The 23333-nt window shown below is 35.7% G+C and overlaps 1 pseudogene; it reads left to right on the top strand.

The window, feature by feature from the left end:
• LOC129071627 (pre-mRNA-splicing factor 18-like) overlaps positions 1-21311 on the top strand; it is a 42487-nt pseudogene extending 21176 nt beyond the window's left edge.
• Positions 21312-23333: the final 2022 nt, after the last annotated feature.

Raw genomic sequence — 23333 nt, 5'->3', positions numbered from 1 at the left:
CGAACAATTATCAGCTCCTGAGCAGGTGGACCCCCAGCCCCCCAGACTGGCTCACTGGTGGTACAATACACATTTGATTAATCACTGTTTCCAGAGGTGCCTCATCAATCATCACCTCCCATCACCCGGGAGAGAAGGGTGCTGGTAGATGAGCACCGTGAGCTGAGAAGGAGGCTCCCCAGTCTCCGATAAGATGGGCGCGTGGAGCTGGGATGAGGAAGGTGAGGACTAAGGAGCATTAGGCATTCACCCTGGCTGCTCTGATTGGTAATTAAGTGACTCGTCTACTGGCGGACAGTCCTGCATGTTCCCCCAGGCATCTGTTAGTTCTTGGAAAACCACTACTGACAAAATGAGGTTTGCCCTTGGTACACAGATAATGAGACTGAGCTTGACAGGTGTGGCGCGATTAGAAAATTTCTACATGAAGCTCATTCTGCTAGCCACTCCACAGTAAACAGACTCATTAGGACTTGCAGGTCCCTGGAGGCAAAGCATGTTTGACATTATTAATTGGCTTTTCTGTATAAGGAGTCAAATAGATGAAAAGGTTTATCAAGCTGAAATAATTAATTTTGCCTGAATTCGCTGACAGTTCATTTCTCCTGTAAAAGACCATTTTAAGGTCCTTTTTTTTCAAATTTCAAAGTTCAAAAGACATAATAGTGACAAAAGTGAAGCTTTTTAGTAAATTATAATTAAAGGGAATTTAATTAACTTAGACCTGGGGAAGAGGAAAAAATGGAATTGCTATCTGTGTCTATACAGAGGTCTAGATGGTTGAACATATCATGACTTAATAATGCATTAATTTTAATCTAATCAGAGTATAATAAAAGAGGTAATTATATGTTTAAAAATTACCAGGTTCCAATAGTGGGATTTTTAAATACTTAATAGTTACCCAGCTTCTCGTTAGCTAAGTTATAATTGTTGTTCTCAGATTCTGCTTATTTAAAGATGGGGGCTTATAGGCAAGAGGTTAATTGAATAAATCATTGTAAGAACCCATGTTGAAATTATGATAAACTAAAAAGTTTGCATTCCCTGGCTGCAAAAGAGTTTTCTTTCCTTTATTCTCTGTCTTTCTGTGTCTCTAAAAATAACAAATTATTTCCAGCATTCCTTCATATGTCCTCCTGAATGCTCCCACGCCCACTCTCTGCCCCACAAAGTCAAAATATAATTCACATGAGATTTTACAAAGTTTTCTCTCATCTTTCAAAATTTACCACTTTCATCTTTAACAAGCCATTTTGTAGTTCTACTGCAAGAATCTCAGCCTAAAACAAAAGATGATAAAGAGAACAGTTATTTCTTGTCTTGCTGAGGCTGGGTGCTTGATGAAAAGAACCGTGATCTCTCCCAGTGGTCATAAAACATTGGGATTTTGATTTTCTTAGCCCGATGTTTCTGGCCATTTTACTGATAAAAGACTAAGAGTTCTTAGAAATGTCTTAAAGGATATAGCTGTTTTGCAGCAAAGAAGCATCTAGCCACATAAGCCAAAATATTTTGTAGTTCAAAGGTTATCCAATATTTCCCAAGTCTCTCTGACCCTGAAGAAATAAAAAATCTGGAAGGAAAGGAGGACTGGGTAGACAGATCATAGAGAGAGTGGCTCTTCCATACCCAGGAGTATGTCTTGGACCAGTTTCTCAAAGCCTTCACCTCCTTCCAGCACACGCTCAGCTCAGGCAGCCTGAACACCTTCAGCCAAGCTCCTCCACCCTCCATCCTGTGATGATTGACCCCCTGAAAACCTATGACAAAAATTGTCCTTTTCAGCTTTTCATTGATGTTTTTTCTAATCTAGAAATACCTGGTGGCTTCATCCATTGAACAGCTAGGGCACTCATGGGTCACCCTATTTATTCCCCTTCCTTAACTGGAGGCAAGAGTTTGGTTACATGAAAGTAATTTTTATCATTCCTTCATGTATGGTCTTGAAAAAATGACTTCATTCAAATGAAAATCAACACAGAAAAATTCATACCCTATTGCATTATTTTGAAAAACACAAGATGACTTCTGCCCTTTGCTGAAACATACTTAAGTACACTCTTTTGAGTGAAGGAGGAGAGAGGTGGGGCCATATAGTGGCCACTTTATACATGCCATCCCCATTCTCAGAACAACTAGGTGAGATTGTCCCCATATTAAAGATGAAAAAATATTGAGACTCAGAAATAGGAAGAAAGTTACCTAAGGTCACACATTGCAGCAGCAGAATTTGTCTGTCTAACCTTGAGGCCCACAAAATTTCCATTAAAAAGGAGTACCCCAAAAAGTAACAGACATCAAATTCCCAAACCATAAACATTTGTAACATTTACCAGAGAGTTAACATTTAGGAAGAAATGTCATAACCCAAAAAGCAAATATCTACTTCCTTGCATGAAGGAATACTTAAAAAAAATGTATTAAAATCCTGGGAAACTTGAGACCTTCCAGTTCAACACTCACAAACTTATTGCTCATCATATTTCCCACTCCTGCTTCCTTATATTAGTTCCTTAATTAACCATATATTAATGTCCAGGGGCCATGATAATTAAATAAAGGGGAAGACATGACTGGGGAGGGAAGGGGAAGGAGGTTGTAAGTGCCAAGATTCAGGCTTGAGCTGTCATCAGTCACCAGCATGTTTTCTTCTGAAGTCAATACGTTGTTCCATTTCAAACATGCTTAAAGAAAACACAAATTGATTTATTTACAATTCAGAACTACTTATCAAATGGTAATGATCACTGCCTGGTAAAATACAGGCTGAAATTATGCCATGCAATGCTTAGTAATTTTGTTGAGGGGACTAATAGTTCTTCCCCATTTCTCTCACTCCCTTGTTCTCTCTCTCTCTCTCTCTCTCTCTCTCTCTCTCTCTCTCTCTCTCTCTCTCTCTTATTTCTTTCTATAATATTGCCTAATAAGACTTAGCAACCCAGGAGGCATCCTGTTGGTGTGGTCAGTTGTGAAGACTCCAGAGAAAGCCCACATCTACCCAGCAACTCCCTTTCATTCATTCACCCACCAGGGGCCAAGACTAATTAGATCAGCCTGCTCATTTTGAGCCGATAATTGATTTAAATAGGTTGCTCATTTAAAATAGAAGAAAAGCCTGCTAAACATTTGGTGCTTGGATTTTTTTTTCCTCTTTCCCTGGAACTTTCAATTGCTTGTGCAATGTAGCATAAAATGTAGAGGTCTCCCTTTTCTTTTCTTTTGCTTTTTTTAAAGGGGCCATAAAATTAATTACAATAAGTAGGCAACGGGCTGGGGCAGGGGGTTAACTGATGGCTCTAATGAGCAGTCGAGCTTTGGGAAAGCTGGCCCACTCATGCTGTTTGTTGGCTGCAAGGGTGCTGTGGCTTCCAAGAGGAGCATGGCTTTTAAAAGTCCTTAGTACTGATTCTGTCTTCATGGCAACCAAAGTAGCTCTGCTAAGCTTCAAACAAAAGGATTCTTCCTTTCCTAAGGTAGGGACATTCTGGAATTGTTTCCTCGCAATTAAGCAAGAAAAGACTTTCAAGAGTTCATTCCATGATATCCACCCTCTACTCTGCCCCTGGTTTTTACACAATTTGTAACTGGGAAAGTTAAGTGAAGACTTGGCCCCACTCTATATTCTAAAGACCTTTCTCTTCTCAAAGGGTCTTTCATGACCTGTCCTGCACCATATTGATTTATTTCAAGTGTAGATCAAAAAAGTTTAGACTAGGCTTCTCTTTGGAAACTAAATCGTCCTGCTAGTTTATACTATTCAGCTGACTGTATCCTTTTGACACAATGAAAAGAGCTTTTGTCTACAGCCTGGAGGGCAAGAGGTAGAAGCCACACTTGTAATTTGCTCTGTAAAAGAAAAAAAAAATTGAAGTGTTTCCTATTGCTGGGAGTGCAGGGCCTGGTGAGGGGTGCTGAGGAGCATGGCAAAATTTTTATAGGTAAATAATATATGGGAAATAGAAAAGTTACCTCAAAACTGTATGTGCCGTATTTCAGATCTCCATAAGTGCCAACTCTGCAAAGCAACATAATTCATGTGAGTAGCAGAGGCTTTGCAATCAGACAGACACACCTGGGTTTCTACCCTGAGTCAGTCTTGTAGAAGCTCTGAGCAAGTCACTCACTCTCTAAAACTTAGTTTCTTTACCTATAAAATGGAAACACTGAAGTCTATTTTGGAGGCACATCATAAGGATTAGAAGTAATGTCAGAGCCTAGCACAGGGCCTAGCTCTAATAAACACGCAAGGAATAGTAACTATGTTCCAAACCTGGTTTCCTAATAACCAAGAAGGGTCACTCATCTTCATTTTGTTGTCTAAGATGGGGCAGTTAGAGAGAAGGTAAGCAGCTTATCGCACACAGGGCCAGCCTCTAGGGTATGCGACCAGGGTGGTGGCACAGGGTGTCACATTGAGAAGGACACTGCTGTAGCTCTCTTGAAACTCTTGATTTGTGAACACATAGCCCTGCATTTTCATATTACACTGGATCTCACAAAGTTTGTGGCTTATCCTGGGGACACATTCAGCCTCTGCAAATGCTGTGAGGCCATTCTTGGTATTTTGAAGAACCTACTTACATGAGGTCATGTCTGCATTGGTGGCACAATGCTTTCATATTTATAAACCACATTCTTTCTGCCTCTTTCACAAATTAGAATCAGAGGTGTGGTCTCTCAGTTTCTGTGGGCCCAGGGCTTGGCTATCAGGAAAAACTATTCAAGAGCACATGCTAGTGGCCAAAGGTCAGAATGGCACCTCTGCAGTCCCATCAGACACACTGAGAAAGCTCACGTCTCTTAGGTAGGTGATGGAGTCTGGAGCTAAGAGATGACAACTGCATAGAGCATCTCTGTGTTGATTCAGCATTCAGGTGGGAGATCGTTTTCACTATTAATGGCATACAAATTTAATCCCAGGTAATTTTTTTCAAATCAACCAGTTGTGAAATATATTGAGAAAACATTGCCAATTTCCAGTCCTAATGACAAAGACACTGGAGGTAAATAAGATGAATATTTATGGGGTACCTGATTGCCTAAATGAGTTCCCTAAGGTATGAATAATTGAACGTGTGTATGCTAATTAATTGAGAAAAGCCAGTAGGTAACTCCTTTTTATTTAAGTTGGCCTCATTTTATTTCATTACTTAGAATTATTATGGTTTTCAGTTATTTCCTATGCTTCAGTAAAGTTTAGCATCATTGAGAGAATTTCTAATACACATCATGATTTTTAATTTCAGTAACTGTATAAACCAAGATAGAATAAGTAAAGATGATTTTTAGAACATAGTTATTTGGATTTGTATAACAGAAACTATTGATCATTGGTGCCTACTTCTGGCTTGTGTTTTATGTAGGTCTCCTCTATTTAATTCTTCCAGTAACCAGATGCAGTTAGATAAAGACAACAATCTCCGTTTCATAGGTAAAGAAACTGAGACTCACACAGTTAAGTGAGCTGCTCACTCATGGTCATGTGGCAGTAAGTATTGGAACCTATATTACAATCTGGCCTGCTTACAAGGCACAAGTCTTTCTAGAAAAGAAACCCAATCTTTTACATGGAATAAAATGTTTGAAAAACACAGTCTTTTATCGTTTTGCAGATATGGTCCACCAGAATGTAAACATGGCATCTGTCATCCTTCTCAAATGATTACAGTCAAACCTAGTTGATGAAACTATTTTTTTAGAGTCTGTTCCTTTTAAATAGATTTTATTTTTCACAGCAGTTTTAGGTTAACAGAAAAACCAAAAGTACATAGAGTTCTCCTATGCTGCCCCGTTTTTCCTCACCCAGTTTCTCCTATTATTAACATGTTGCATTCCTGTGGTAATTTTGTTATAATTGGCAAACCACTATTGATACATTATTATTAAGAAAAGTCCAGAGTTTAGATTTCACTCTTTGCCTTGTACATTCTGTGGGTTTTGGCAAATGCATGCCATGTATCCACCATTAGGGTATCATACAGACTCACTCTGCTCTAAAAACATGCTCTGCTCCACCTATTCATTTCTCCACCCAGCTTCCCTCTCCCTCCCATTGAAACCCTTGCAACTACAGATCTTACTACTGTCTCTGTAGTTCTGCCTTTTCCACAATGTCATATAGTTGGAATCATATAGCATACAGCATTTTCAGATTGTCTTCTTTCACTTACAAAATGCATTTACGTTTTCTTTTTTTTTTTTTTTTGCAGCTCAATAGCTCATTTTCTTTATCACATAATAATATTTCATTGTATTGATTGCCATAGAGCATTTATCCATTCACATACTGAGGAACATCTTGGTTGTTTCCAAGTTTTGGCAATAAAGAATTAAAGCTTCTATAAACATTCATGTACATGATTTTGTATGGACTTAAGTTTTTACTTCATTTGAGTAAACACCTAGGAGCATGATTTCAGGATCATATAATAAGCTTGTGGTTAGTTTTGCAAAAAACTGTCTGTCTCCCACAGTGGCTGTACTATTTTGCAAATCCACCAGAATAAATGAGAATTCCTTTACATCATTCACTGGTGTTTCATGTCATTCTAATAGATCAGTAATAGTACCTCTTTTTCATTTTAATTTTTAAAACATGCTTATTCTATTACAGTTGTCTTAATTTTTTCCCTTTGCCCTCCTCCACCCATACCACCCGCCCTCCACAGTTAATTCCCACTGTTGTCCATGTCCATGGGTCCTTCATATATATTCTTTGTTCAGTTCCTTCTCCTTTCCACCATTGTCCTCGTTCCCCATCCCCTCTGGTCACTTTCAGTCTGCTCCATGTTCCCATGCTTGTGGTTTATTTTGTTTGTTAGTTTATTTTGTTGAATGGCTTCCACTTATAGGTAAGATCATATAGTATTTGTCTTTCACCTACTGTCTTATTTGACTTAACATAATATTCTCCAGTTCTATCCATGTTGTCACAAAAAGTAGGAGTTCTTCCTTTTAAAACGCAGATTGAGTTTATTTATTTTTAAATGTCAAAATCCATTATAAAAATATTAAAAAATGTATATCCATTATAAAGTCTCAGCAATTAAAACAACATGACACCAGCACAGAAATAAGCAAGCATATCAATGAAATAAAATGAGCATTCTAGCAACAAATGTATATATCTGTCTAACAATATAATATATTATTAAATAGATATTTCAAATCAATTGGAAAAATAAGGCATATCCAACAAATAAGGTGCATGGACCACTATTACTTGAAATTTAAAAAAAATAGCCCTATTTCACACATTATACAAAAAATATTCAGGTGAGTTAAAAATCAATATGTAGAATCTAAGGAGTTTTTAGAGAAAATACAAAATAATATTTTTCTTACACTGAAGTAAAATATTCAAACTCAGAATCTATAAAGTAAAATATTGACAATGTGACTATATTAAACATTTAAGACTATATAGTAATATATATATATATAAAAAGTTAAAGGACAAGTAATAGAATAGGAAAGTATTTGCAACACATCTAAAAAAAGGTTAATATTTTTTGGGGGGAATTAGGGAAAAAATTTTACAAAAATTTAATCAAAAAACGGATAAAGAATACCAAAAAGTCATTTAAAGCTTTTCAAAAATGATAGAAATAGGCAAGAAATAAACAAAAAGAGGTTTAGTTTCAACACATAATAAACAAAATAACACTTCATTTTCACAATCAGATTAATAAGTATTAAAAATATTGGTATATCAAATCATGGTGACTGTGAAGGGAGCTGGATATTCATAGACTTTTTCTTCATCTTCTTAAAGCAGTCCCTTTAGCATATCTTGTAATCCTGGTTTGGTGGAGGTGTATTCTTTTAGTCTTGTTTTGTCTGGGAAACTATTTTGCCTTCCATTTTAATTGAGAGCCTTGCTGAGTAGAGCAGTCTTGGTTGGAGGCCTTTGTTTTTCATTCCTTGGAATATTTCTTGCCACTTCCTTCTGGCTTGGAGTGTTTCTGTTGAGAAGTCAGCTGTTAGCCATATTGGGGCTCACTTGTATGTTACTACCTGTTTCTCCCTTGCTGCCTTTAGGATTCTCTGTTTGTCTTTGGTATTTGCCATTTTAATGATGATGTGTCTTGGAGTGGACCTCATTGGGTTTCTCTTGAATGGGACCCTCTGTGCTTCCTGTACTTATGTGACTTTTTCTCTCCTCCAATGAGTGAAGTTTTACATCATTACTTTTTCAAACACGTTCTATAACCCTTGCTCCTCTTCTTCTCCTTCTGGTACCCCTATTATATGGATATTATTACGTTTCAAGTTGTCTTGAATTTCCCTAAATGCCTCTTTATTATTTTTTAGTCTTTTTTCATTTTCTTGCTCTTTCTGGGAGCTTTTTTCTACATTATCCTCCAGCTTGCTGATTTGTTCCTCGGTTTCATCTAGCCTGCTTTGGATGCCTTCTACTGTGTTCTTCAATTCAGAAATTGTATTCTTCATTTCATCTTGTCTCTTATTGATAGTTTCTATGTCTTTCTTCATGCTGATATAGTTTGTAGTACATTCCTCATAGTTTCCCTGTAGTTTTTTGTAATTCTCTCTAAGCTCACTAAGTTCATTGAGCTTCTTTAGAACCATTGTTTTGAACTCAATATATAATAGTTTACTTGCCACTATTTCATTTAGCTTTTTCTCTGGGGATTCTTCCTTTCCCTTCAATTTGGGGGAGAGGGAGTGTTTTATTTTTCTTTCCATTATTTGTGAGACTTCTTTTTTGCTTCTGCTTCTTAAATTGATCTGTCTCGATCTCCTGGATTTTTGGTGTGAACTTCTATGGTAGTAGACTGCTGTTTTTTCTTTCTGGATCTGCCTCTGATGATGTGAGATGTTGACCCTGCCTCTCTTAAGGCAGTCTGTTCGGTACTTCCAGGAATCTGTTGTCTGTAGCTGTCTCCTTCAGCTGTTTCTCTCTTAACCTAAGATTCTTAACTCGATAGCAGAATTAGAGGTTAAAAGTGAAAGATATAGGATCTTATAATGTCTTGGCTTGGTTGCCCAAAACATCATTTTAAATGCATTACACTAGTTCAAATAATTTACTCAACCAAGACTGTTCAAAGGAAGAGGAAATATACTGTGCCTCTATATGGAAGAATGAGTATGTATGTATGATTAAGAGAAAACTTCTTTTTGTCTATCTTTGAAACTACCTACCATAGTATATCCTCTGGCCACAACCTTTTATATTTCCCCGACATGGGAAATACTACTCTTTAAAAAGCCTCATTCCATTATAGCCACAGCTCAAAGTTCTAATCTCATTACTTGCATCAAGCCTGGATGTACATGAACCTCCTTGGTGCAACACTCTTGATTTGAAGATCTGTAAACTAAAAAGATGTCGTTTGTCCTCAAATGCCAAACATACAATGGTAAAACATGTACTGGATAGCTACTAGATGCTCTTGTTCCAAATGAAGAAAATTGAGTGATTTCAGAAAAATGGTGAGTTAAATTTTTAAACCATTTTCCCACCATAGAAACAGTTAAAAAAGTTCAGAAACTGGTGGCTGAATTAACTTTACCATAACTGTGGAAAAAAGTATAAAGTCTACTCTTTATACTCTTAACCAAGCAAATACTCAATAAAGAAAAATTTACATACAAAATTTTGTGTTATTTTTATTCAATGTAGTCCACCCCTTCTCAGCATGATATGATCTTGGTCAGAAAGAAATAGTCACACAATTCCCAGTTTACTACCTTAATCTGGAAGGAGCAGACTAGATCATAACTTGCAATGTTCTAACTTGTCTGGGGACTGCCTGAAGAACTTGTCTCTGTTTTGCCTAACTTGAATCTTGGGTGCGAAAGTGCGGTGGCCACTGCTTGTGAAAGCTGCAGGGAGATTACAGACACACATAGATGTGGGAAAGAGGTTATGGGTGGAGACATTCAGTAGACCATGTGTAAGGCTCAGAAGATCTGAGTGAAACCCTTTGGAAAATTAAGACATTCAAAAGCATGTGTGCATAAAAGAAATTGAAAGAGTCATATGTAAACCCAGGGAAGAAACAAGTTCAGAGAAGACCTGAGAAAATCTTAAGATTTTACCCTAGGCTGATTCTTAGGCTCATAGCATGTCCCTACTTAGTGAGTGACTGGCCAGGAACAAATCTAGTCTGCAAAATCTGGGAGAAGTGGTTGTTTGTGTGTTGGTTTTACAAATGTCAAATTTTCAACAAAAAAAAATCAATGCATGTAACAAAATAAGAAATCAAAAGTCATTGAAAGAAGGAATTTTAAAATTGGTAAAAAACATTCCTGAAGAAGCACAGGCATCATACTAGACAAATAAATTAAAACAACTGTTTTAAATATACTCAAAGATCTTTTTAAACACCCACAAAGAACAAAATAAAATCAGTATAACAATATATGTACAAAATAAGAATATTAACAATGAAATAGAAGTTATTACCAGGAATCAGATGCTAGAACTGAAAAAAAGCAATAACTAAATTATAATAATCACTGGAGGGGTTTGACAACAGATTGGAGCAGACAGAAAAAAAGGTAAATGTAAAACAGAAAAATTAAAATTATCAAATTTGAAGAACATAAGCCAAAAAGAATGGAGAAATGTGAATGGACCCAAAGGGACATGTGGGGCACTATCAAGCAGAACAATATATGCATTATGGGAGAAGTAGAAGAAAGAGGAGGAGGAAGAGCAAAGGAAAGATAAAGGAAGAGGAGAAAGAAAAGTAAGCAGAGAGGTTATTTGAAGAACTAGATTTGATTAAAAATATGAATCTATAAATCCAAGAAGCTGACCTAATTCCAGTAGGAATCCCAAAAAGACCCATACTGGTTATAGCCAAACTGTCAAAAGACAAAGACAAAGAGAGAGAATTTGAAACTGGTAAGAGAGGAGCAGCTTGTCAAATACGAGGGAGCTTCAGTAATATTTTCAGCTGATTTACCAGAAGAAATCTTCCAAGTCAGAATGTAATCAGATAATATATTTGAAATGTTGAGAGGAAAAAACTGTCAAGCAAAAATTCTATATCTAATGCAAATGTTCTTCAAATATGAGGAAACAATTCAGACATTACCATTTAAACAAAAATTTAGAAAGTTTATTAACATTAGACCTGTTCAATAAAAAAACACTAAAGGGAGTCCTTCCAGGTGAAGTAAAAAGATACTAAGCAGTAACTCAATCATATTAAGATATAAAGATTTCCAGTCAAGATACATACGTGAGCAAATATAAAAACTAGTATAACTCCACTTATACATTCTGAAGGATTTAAAAATAAATGCAAAAATCATAAATCTGTGTTAGTGGATATATAATGTATAAAGTTGTATTAATATAATACTTATATTATTTATGAAAGGGAGAATCTGTATAGAACTAGGTTTTTGTATGCAATTAAAGTGGACAAAGATATTATATATTGATAAAAGAGTTAATACCCAAATAAAATATAATAATTATAAACATATATGTGCCAAATATCTGAGCTTCAAAATATATAAACAAACATTGGCAAAATTGAAGAGAAAAATACACATATACAATTAAAATTGTAGACTTCAATACCCCATTTTCAATTCGATAGAACAACCAGACATAAGATCAGTAAAGAGAGGACTTGAGAACACTGTAAGTCAATTAAATGTAATGGACATATACAAGGTACTACACCAAACAACAGCACAATACATATTTTTCCTCAGTTTTACATGCAACATTCTCCAGGATAAACCATACGTTAGTCCACAAAACAAGTATTACTAAATTTTAAAAGGTTAAAACTATTCAAAGTATCTTTTCGAACCACAATGGAATAAAATGAGAAGTCAATAACAGAATAAAAACTAAAATTTTAAAAATATGTAAAAACACACTATTAAGCAACTGATGGATCAAAAAAATTACAAGGATAATTAGAAAATACCTTGAGACAAATGAAAGTAAAACTAAAACATAACAAAATTTATCAGATGCAGTAAAAGCTGTGCTACAAAAAATCTATAGTTGTAAACACTCACGTTAAAAATGAAGAAAGATCTCAAATCAACAATTTAAGTTTATACATTAAGGAACTAGAAAAAACAAACTGGAGCCAAAGCTAACAAAAAGAATAAAATCAAAGCATAGATACATGAAATAGAGAACTAAAAAAATAGAAAAAAATAAACAAAACCAACCACCAGTTCTTTGAAAAATGTTACCAAAATAACATTTGGCTAAATTGACTAAGAAAAGAAAAAGAGAGAAATTTCCAATTACTAAAGTCAAAAATGAAAGTGCAAATACTAATATAAATGTTGCAAAAATAAAAAGGATTTTAAAAGACATAATCATAGTAACCATGAACAATTACTACTAAATTACTAGATGAAATAGATTAATTCCTAAAAACAGACAACCTACCAAGACTGAATCATGAGGAAACAGAAAACTGGTTAGACATAGTACTACCAAAGGGATTGAATTGGTAATATTAAATGAAATTAAAAATCAAAGAATCAAATCAGTAATCAAACTTCACTGGTGAATTCTACCGAACAGTTAAAGAATAATTAACACCAATCTTTTTTAATCTCTTCCCAAAACTGCATGAATAACCAAACCCTGAATATCCAAACAATTTTGAAAAAGAAAAGAAGTGGGAGAACTCATACTCCCTGATTTCAAAACTTAATACAAAGCTACAATAATCAAAACAGTGTGGTGCTGGCATATAGATAGACATATAGACTAATAGAATAGAATGGAGAACCAAGAAAAAAATCCTCACATATATTGTCAAGTAATTTTAATTTTTTTTAATTTTTCCAGTTTTATTGAGGTGTACATGACAAATAAAAATTGTGTATATTTAAAATGTACAATGTGATAATTTGATATATGCATATATTGTGAAATGATTACCACAATCAAGCTATTTAATACATTATCACCTAATTAACCTTTTATTTTTATTTTTAATTTGTGGCAGTGAGGGCACTTAAGATCTACTATCATAGCAAATTTCAAGTAAACAATACTGTATAACTGTCTTCACCATGCTATATATTATACTCCCCAGAACTTATTCATAGTGTAACTAAAATTTCATACCCTTTGACAAATACCTTCCCATTTACCCATGTACCCCAGCCCTTAGCAACTACCATTCTACTCTCTGTTTCTATAAAACTGGCAATTTTAAATTCCATACATAAGTGAGATCATATGCCTGTCATATGAATTGATGAAGAAAACATACTATATATACACAATGAAATATTGTCATAAAAAAGTAAACTCTGGCATTTGCAACAACATAAATGAACTTGGAGAACATTATCCTAAATGATATAAGTCAAACGGAGACGAATTATTTTTCACAAGAGTGCCAAGATCTTTCCACAAGGAAAGACAATCTTTGAAACAAATGGTGCTGGAAAATCTAGATATCCACATGCAGTTTGACCTTTACCTTACACAATATATTAACTCAAGATGTATCAAACACATAAATGTGAGAGCTAAACTGTAAACCCCTAAGAAGAAAACATAGGGCAAAAATCTTCATATCTTTAGATTTGGCAATGATTTCTTGGATATGTCTCTAAAAGCACAGGCAATAAAAGAAAAAACAGTAAATTTGACTCATAAAAATTAAACATTTGGGGGCACAAAATACGCTATGAACAGAATGAAAAGGAACTCAGAGAACTGGGGAAAATATTTACAAATCATATATCAAATAAGAAATTAACACACAGAATATATTTTAAAAACTTCCACAGCTCAGAAACAAACAACCCAACTAAAAATGGGCAAAGTACTTAAATAGTTCTCCAAAGAAAATATGCAATAAGTACATGAAAATATCCGTAGAATCACTAGCCATCAGGTAAATGCAAATTAAAATGACAATATCACTTCACACCCATTAGAATGTCTAGAGAAAGAAAGAAAGAGGAGAGAAGTTTAAAATTACTAAAATCAAAGATGAAAGTGCAAATGTTACTGTAAATATTGCAAAAACAAAAAGTATTCTGAAAGACATAATCCTCCCCCCTCCCCTCCTCTCCTCTCTCCTCTTCTTCTACATAATAGCATTCTTCACATTCACCAAAGGTGGAAAAAAGCCAATGTCTATTATGGATGAATGTATTAATGAAATGTAATATATACATACAATGGAATACTATTCAGCCTTAAAAAGGAATGATATTCTGTTACATGATACAATATGAATAAACCTTGAAAACATTGTGCTAAGTAAAATAAGCCAGATATAAAAGGACAAATATTGTATGATTCCATTTATATGAGGTATTAAAACAGTCAAATTCATAGACACAAAGTGGTTATCAAAGAGACTTCAAGATGTTGAAGGAGTGGAAGTCACACTGACCTCCTCCCAGGACCATACTGGAACTGCAACTAAATAGTGGAAAAATCATCTGGAAAACAATGGAACAATAGTGAGAGAGGAGCCTAAAAACCTCGGACAGACAGAGGAATTGGCTTTAGTACAATCTAACTGGTAAGGAGTGCAGTTAGAGGCTCAAGAAGGCAGACCAGGCACCCATGGGCAGCAGTGCCAGAAGGATATTGGAACAGCCAGTTGGATCCCCCTGAGAAGAGTGGGTTCTAAATCATAGGCGGGGATCTCCAGCCTACAGAACCAGAGCCCAAAAAAAGGACACAGACAACAGCCAGCTACAAAAATCATAAGGGTGCTCTCTACTAGACACAGGAGGCTGGAGACACAAAGAGCCATTAAAATGCAAAAATTTGTAGTAACAGCTACATACTGTGGACTCTGGTAAAGGCAGGGACAGAGTGGGCTGGAGCAACCTGAGGAGACTGGGGAGGGAGGCTGTGGAAAAAGAACAGAGAAAGTGGCCAGCGAGGTCCAGGTACTGACTCACCCCCAATTCCACAACAGCCATCTTACTCAGGCAGACCACTCCCCTGAGCAGCAGCAGCATGAAAGGACATGATAGTCCTTCCACCAGGAGGCTCTGTCCCTGATCAACATTGTGCAGGCCTGAGTGCTGAGATCAGAGTGGCAATCACAGATAGTGCATCCTTGACAAAAGAGGACAGAGAGTGGTTTAGAGATGCTTGAGGAGAGTTGGGAGATGGAGGCATTGGGGAGAGAACTGAGGGAGTAGCCAGGGGAATACCAGAGCTGACTCTTCCCCGACATGGCAGCAGCCATCTTGCTCAGGCAGACCAATCCCCAGAGTGGCAGCAGTGTGAAAGGACCCAATAGACTCACCCAGGGGAGAAACTCTGCCCCACGCTGTGGTGCCTAAGCATAACTGCTGAGGGCAGAGTGATGAGAATAACAGTGGGAGGAGAGACACATAAACAGTAGATTCCTGGAATCCTCATAAGGACTGCCTAAGGTCAAACAGGGTCAAAAGCTGACATCATCATAGGAAGATCTAGAAAGAAGGAATAAAAAAGTCTCCTACCATAGAAGGTCACACAAAAAAGTCAGGCAATCAAGGCAAATCAATTTAAGAAGTAGAAAAAAAAGTCTCACAAATAATGGGAAGACGAACACTCCCCCTGCCTGAAAAAATCAAATGGAAAAGAAGAATACCCAGAAAGAGAAATAAATGAAATAAAGGCAAGTAAATTATCAGATATTGGGTTCAAAAAATGGTCCTAAGGAAACTCAAACAGCTTAGTGAGCCCAGAGAGAATAACAAAAAACTACAGGGAAACTATGAGGAACTTACTGCAAACTATATGAACATGAAAAAGAACATAGGAAATAATCAATAAGAGACAAGAGAAAATGAAGAATACAATTTCTGAATTGAAGAACACAGTAGAAGGAATCAAAAGCAGATTGGATGAAGCAGAGGATTGAATCAGTGAGCTGGAGGATAAGGATGAAAAGAGACTCAAAAAGAATGAAGATGAATTTATGGAAATACAGGACAACCTGAAACATAATAACATCCATATAATAGTAGTACCAGAAGGAGAAGAAGAGAAGGAAGGGATAGAGAACTTTTTTGCAAAGTAATAATGGAAAACTTCCCTCATTGGAGGAGAGAAAAAGTCACACAAGTCCAGAACACACAGAGGGTCCCATTCAAGAGGAACCCAAGGAGGCCCACTCCAAGACACATCATCATTAAAATGGCAAATACCAAAGACAAACAGAGAATCCTAAAGGCAGCAAGGGAGAAACAGGTAGTAACATACAAGGGAGCCCTAACTGGGCTGGCAGCTAACTTCTCAACAGAAACACTCCAAGCCAGAAGGGAATAGCAAGAAATATTCCAAGGAATGAAAAACAAAGGCCTGCAACCAAGACTGCTCTACCCAGCAAGGCTCTCAATTAAAATGGAAGGCAAAATAAGGAGTTTCCCAGACAAAACAAGACTAAAAGAATACACCTCCACCAAACCAGGATTGCAAGATATGCTAAAGGGACTGCTTTAAGAAGACGAAGAAAAAGAGTGAGAAAGAGAGAAACACATGTACAAAATGAAAAAAATGAATAATTACCTATCATTAATAACTTTAAATGCCAATGGATTAAATGGCCCAATCTAAAGACATAAGATAGCTGAATGGATAAGAAAACATGACCCACACATATGCTTGGTACAAGAGACCCACTTCAGAATAAAAGACATACACAGACCTAAAATAAAAGGATGGTAAAAAGTATTCCAACCAAATGGCCAAAAAAAAAAAAAAAAAGCAGGAGTAGTAAAACCTATATCAGACAAAATAGATTTTAAAACAAAGGCCATAAAAAGAGACCCAGAAGGACACTTCATAATAATCAAAGGAAGAATCTATCAAGAAGACATAAACATTGTAAACCTATATTCACCCTATATAGGAGCACCCAAATATATAAGGAAAATCATGGAGGACTTCAAGAAAGAAATAGACAGCAACACACTGATGGAAGGGGATTTTAACACACCACCAGCAACATTGGATAGGTCATCCAAACAAAATATCAACGACACCGTGGAACTGAACAATGCATTAGAGCAAATGGACTTAAATGATATTTTTGTAGAAACTTTCATCCCAAAGAAGCAAAATACACAGTCTTTTCAAATGCACATAAATATTTTCAAAGACAGATCACATGATAGGACACAAAACGAGCCTCAATGAATTCAGGAAAATCAAAATCATAACAAACATTTTTTCAGACCACAAATGCTTGAAACTAGAAACCAACCTCAAGGAAAAAACTCAAAAACGTTCAAACTCATGCAGACTGAATAGCATGCTATTGAATAATGAGATCAAAGAAGATATCAAAAAGTTTTTGGAAACAAATGAAAATAAACACATAACAGTCAAAACCAATGCAACACAGTGAAGGCCGTCTTGAGAGGGAAGTTCATAGCAATACAGGCCTACCTGAAAGAGATGGAAACTTTTCAAATAAACGACCTAATCCTCCAGATTCAGAAACTGGAGAAACAACAAGAAACAAAGCCCAGAGAGAGTAGAAGAAAGAAAATAATCAAGATCAAAGCAGAATTGAATGACATAGTGACTCAAAGAACGATTCAAAGGATCAACTGATCCAAGAGCTGGTTCTTTGAAAAGATAAAGAAAATTGACAAGCCTTTAAGCAGACTAATCAAGAAAAAAAAGGAGAGGACCCAAATAAATAAAAAAGAAAGCCAGAGGGTGAGAGACAAATACCACATGATCTCACCTAGAAGTGAAATGTAATCAACAAAACAAACAAGCAAGGAAAATAGAACTGGTAACATTGAAAGAAAAAAGAAACCAACAGAAACAAGAGGGAAGGAGGGAGTCGGGTAGAGGGAAAAGGAAAGGAAAGGGTCAAATCAGGGAACATGTATGAAGGACACATGGACGGAGCCAGGGTGATGAGGCAATGAGGCAGGGAGGTGGGGGGTGGGAGGGGCAGGGGAAAATGATGGCAGGTAAATGGAGATAAATGTATTTGAACACTAAAAATAATTAATTAATTAATTAATTCTTTAAAAATTATCAGAGGCTTGGGAGAGGGAGAAATGGGGCATTGTTGTATGATGGGTACAGAGCTTTAGTGTGAGATGGTGAGAAAGTTCTGTAGATGAACAATGTGAATATATTTGGTGTCACTGAATTGATGCACTTAAAAATGACTAAATGGTCGATTTTATCTTACATATATTTTACAATTATTAAAAGGAAGAGCATGTAACACTAACTAGTCCTTAGTAATTTTGAAATCCAGCTGGGCATATGTCACTGGGAGGAAATATTCCTTGGTTACAATCGATTCTGTCCCGGGTCTTGGTTCTCTAATTCTTTGAGCTCTTGACTGTACCCTTACAAGAAATGCAGTTATTTGGAGCAGAATAGCTCTTTTAAACTGCTTATAGAAAATTGGAAGTCCAGAATTTTCTTTTTACTATTAGCTGTTTTGTCCCCTTTAGTTCAAGTTGGTAACATTAAGAGGATTAATACAATCCTCTTAAAAACTCTGTGTTTTCTGTAAATTGTATTGGCTTTATTATAATAAGTCACATCCATAATTCATTCTGAGAGACACTGCCTTAAGATTTTTGGAAGCTCTTTTGTTTAGTTGAAAGGTCTACTAAGTACCACTTTAAATCTTTCTGAGGTCTAAACAAAGAGTATTTTGTTTTAATTTGTGTCTACTTAAATACATTGTTGATTTAATTTTGAGGCTAAGGACACTTTTACTGGAACTAATCTAGATTTGTTATTTTCCATAAAGCCATTTCTTACTTTGAAAATATTTTGCCAGGTGAAGAAAGTGGCCTGAGTCCTCCATGTTTCTTCTAAACTATGCTTAAAAACTAAACAACTTACTTTTGAACTCAATTTTTTTCTTACAACACTTTATTATATGTTTCTAAAATAAGCTGCTTGGTATTTTTAACAGTCTGCCTGGAAATATTCTTAGGTAGATCTGCAAATTTACCTGGTAATGTTTCTTTTTCCAGGTGGCAGTCTTTTTCAAAGTTCTACTAATACATAATACTATTCCCATTTTTCCCAACCTTCAATAGCAATGCCCACAGTGAATGTTCATCATTTTTCTTTGAGAAGAGCCTTTTTGCTGTTTTTTATAATCTCCTTGTGGCCAGTGCAGCCTCCTCTTAGCATTCTGCCCCAAAGCCAATACTACATGTTTGACATTTTTGTGATAGTACCAATCACTTTTAGTTATCTATTGTTACATTAAAAAGTACCCTTGAAAAACTTGAAAAAAGTACCCTTGAAAGTGGTACCAATCACTTTTAGTTATCTATTGTTACATTAAAAAGTACCCTTGAAAAACTTTTCACAGATTCATGCACTTGTGGGTCCCTTTCTTTCTGAAACCTCAAAAAGCAGTACAATAATAAATTATTAAAAACTTAAAACAATAATTATTACCATTCACAATTCTGCAGGTTGGCTGGGCTCAGCTGGTTGGTTCTACACCGTGTGGTGTTAGCTGAGATTACTCATGCAACTGCATTCAGCTTAGGCTGGAATACCCAATAAGGCCTCTCTCACATGTCTGACATATGATGCTGGCAATCACCAGGTTGCCTCCTTTCTCCCTTTTATGGTCTCTCTTTGCCTGTAGACTAGACTACCTTCTTTTTAGAATGGTGTCTAAGTTCCAAAAGAGTAAAAGTTAAAGCTGCCATGTCTCTTAAAGGCTAGGCCTGGCTCAACACTTTTATTACACTCTCTCCCTCAAAGCTATTCACAAGGCCAGTTCAGTTTCAGTAAAAAAGTAAATGACAATCTAATAAAAAGGATCACTTTTATTACCTCAACTAACTATAGGTTGCACCTTTATTTATATCTAACTATAACACCATGTTTTTTGATACTTAGTGTTGTTTATTTATAAGCTAAGTGAAAGAGATCTTTTGGACATATTTGCCCATATTTTCATCACCTATTACTATTACACATACAGAAAAAAATAAAAGTGAAAAAAGATGTTTCCAAAATTTCTTCATATTCAGAATCTGACTTGAGTCAACGTTTGTGTTTGTCCATACAATATCACTCTCTTTGCCATTGAGTGCACTAATGAGGCAGCATTTCTCAAAGAGTGTTCCACTATTACATTGGTAACTTTTTTTCTGAGCTGCTAACATATATTCTTCAAATTTTATGCTGATTTTTTCTTGATTGAATAAGATCCGGCTTGAATCAGTTATTAAATACGTCAGCCTGTATTGCTTTGAGTTTCCTTTTGAGACAGCAACTTCTCTTGCCTAGGGCTGCATTGCTTGGCCTACATTAGATGGACTTTTTGCACATATCTCGGGGACATAATTTTTCACAGATTCATGCACTTGTGGGTCCCTTTCTTTCCGAAACCTCACAAAGCACTTGGTATTCATTTTGCAAGATGTAGAATTGTGGCTATTTGCCAATGATGCGTAGTTGCTTTTTTTGTTCCATTACTTTGTTTCCATGACTTCTGCCTTTACTATAATTTTTTGTATCAACGTCAAATCACAGTGTAATCTTTTAAGATACATTTAAATGACAATTAAGCTCAATAAATTTAGTGCCAACAGTGCACATAACTCAATTGAATGGATGATAGTGATAACAAAGTTCATCCTTTTTCAGTCAAAGGCAAATAATTTCTTGAATGCTACATGGCTGATGATGTCAAATGCCATAGATTGTAACATGCATCTTGATTTTAGAGATGTTTAAATATTTTTAAAAATAGCTTGCCTCAGCTTCTGCTGAAAATGCCTCTGCTAGTGTTGTCCTCCAGTATTGGGGCTCACATTTTATGTGGGTTCACTGTGCCTGATTGGGTGAAGCTTGGCACAAAGAGCTATAGAGGGTAATTCAAGCTTAAACCTGAGCAAAGACTTGGACATTCTGAAGTCAGAGATCCTCCAGAAGTGGCAGCTGGTAGAGGACAGAAACCTGTTAGTGGAAAAAAAAATATTTCATGCATAGTGAACTTGCAAAAAGAGAAGAGGAGGAAAATAATGAAAGATATAGCTACAAGATACAGCCAAAGAAGAAGACCAGAGCCATTAATGTCATCAAATCCAGTATTAGAACTTGCACTGGCAGAGGAAAAATTAGCCATCGCTCTTTCTAGGCAAGAGGTTATCAGAAGATTGAAAGAGGAGATCCAATATGACTATTTGGAGAAACTGATTTTGATGCTTATCAATGTTTAAGAAAAATAGAGATCCTCACACCAGAAGTTAACAAGGAGTTGAGGGATGATTTGAAAGCAGCTTTTGATAAGGTTGATCAGCAATACCTCAGTGAACTTGTCAGTGGTCAAAAACCTGGAGAAGAAGACACACAATGATTTGGAAGTTCATTGCATAGTAATGGTACATCTGATAATGGGTTAATATGCAAAATCTATAAAGAACTCGCAAAACTCAACACCAAAAAAACAAACAGTCCAATCAAAAAATGGACAAAGGACCTGAATAGACATTTCTCCAAGAGGACATACAGATAGCCAATAGGCATATTAAAAAAATGCTCAGTGTCACTAATTATCAGAGAAATACAAATTTAAACCACAATGAGATATCACCTCACACCTGTCAGACTGCCTATCACCAATCAATCAACAGACAACGTCTGGCTATGATGTAGAAAAAGGGAACCTTTGTGTACTATTGGTGGGAATGCAAAGTGGTATAGCCACTAGGGAAAGCAGAGTGGAGTTACCTCAACAACTTAAAAATTGGACTGTCTTATGACCCAGTGACTCCACTTCTGAGAATTTATCCAGAGAAACCTGAAACACTAATTTGAAAGAATGTATGCACTCTTATGTGCATTGTAGTGTTTTATAATCTTCAAGCTATGGAAATAGCCTAAGTGGTCCTCAGTAGATCAGTGAATAAAAAGCTGTGCTACATTTACACAATGGAATACTACTCAGCTAAAAAAAAGAAGGAAACTTTACCCTTTGCAACAGCATGGATGGACCTGCAGGGTATTATGCTAAGTGAAATAAATCAGTCAGAGAAAGACAAATCCCATATGACCTCACTTATATGTGAAATCTAATAAAATAAACTAATAAACAAAATAGAAACAGACTCATACATACAGAGTACAGACTGACAGCTGTCAGAGGGGAAGGAGAGATGGAAGCCTGGGTGAAAAAAGTAAAGGGATTAAGCAAAACAAACAAACAAACAAACAAAATCTCATAGACACAGACAATAGTATGGTGATTACAAAAGGGAAAGGCATGTGGGGGAAGTAGAAGAGAGTAAAGGGAGAATAAATGATGATAGTAGGAGACAACTGGGTGTGGTAAATGTACAATACAATAAACAGATGGTGTGTTATAGAATTGTACACGGGAAACCTATGTAAGTTTATTAACTAATGTCACCCCAATAAATTTAATAAAAAGCAAAATATAAACAAATAAATAAATATTTAAAATGTTTTAGGTTGGCCAAAAACTTTGTTTAGTTTTTTCTTTATGATGGCTCTAGTAGAGCTTGGTTATCTTTGACAGTATTCAAAACAATTCTTTTAGATTGTATTGTGACAGCTCTCATATCAGTGTGCATTTAATAAAAAATATCAAAATTGGTGAAATTTTGTGTAGCCATTTTTTGTTTTGTTTTTAATTTTTTATTTTTCAATCATGTTTATTCTATTACAGTTGTTTCAATTTTCCCCCCTTTGCCCTCCTCCACCCATCCCACCCTGCCCCCTTCTTCCACAGTCAATTCCCACACTGTTCTCCATGTCCATGGGTCATTCACACATGTGCTTTGTTTAGTCCCATCTCCTTCTTTCTAGCATCATCCTCCTTCCCCACCCCCTCTGGTCACTTTCAGTCTGCTCCATGTTTCCATGTCAGTGGTTTATTTTGTTTGTTAGTTTATCTTGTTGAATAGATTCCACTTATAGATGATATCATATGGTATTTGTCTTTCACCAACTGGCTTATTTCACTTAGCATAATATTCTCCATTTCGATCCATGTTGTTACAAAAGGTAGGAGTTCCTTCTTTTTCTTTAAATGAAAATTGATTTTATTTATTTATTTTTTAAATGTCAAAATCCATTATAAAATATTTAAAAATTTATATCCATTATAAAGTCTCAGCAATTAAAACAACATGATACCAGCGCAGAAATAATTAAGTAGATCAGTGAAATAAAATGAGCATTCTAGAAACAAATGTATATATCTTTTTAACAATGTAATATAAGATTAAACTGATATTTCAAATCAATGGGAAAATAAGGATTATTCAACAAATAGGGTGCATGGACCACTATTACTTGAACTTTTAAAAAAATAGCCCTATTTCACACATTATAAAAAAATATTCAGGTGAGTTAA

The sequence above is a fragment of the Pteronotus mesoamericanus genome, unplaced genomic scaffold (assembly GCF_021234165.1).
Source record: "Pteronotus mesoamericanus isolate MK-2021 breed Mesoamerican mustached bat unplaced genomic scaffold, CSHL_Meso_final contig_27, whole genome shotgun sequence".
NCBI classification, from domain to species: domain Eukaryota; kingdom Metazoa; phylum Chordata; class Mammalia; order Chiroptera; family Mormoopidae; genus Pteronotus; species Pteronotus mesoamericanus.
This window is presented reverse-complemented; position numbering and strand designations above follow the sequence as displayed.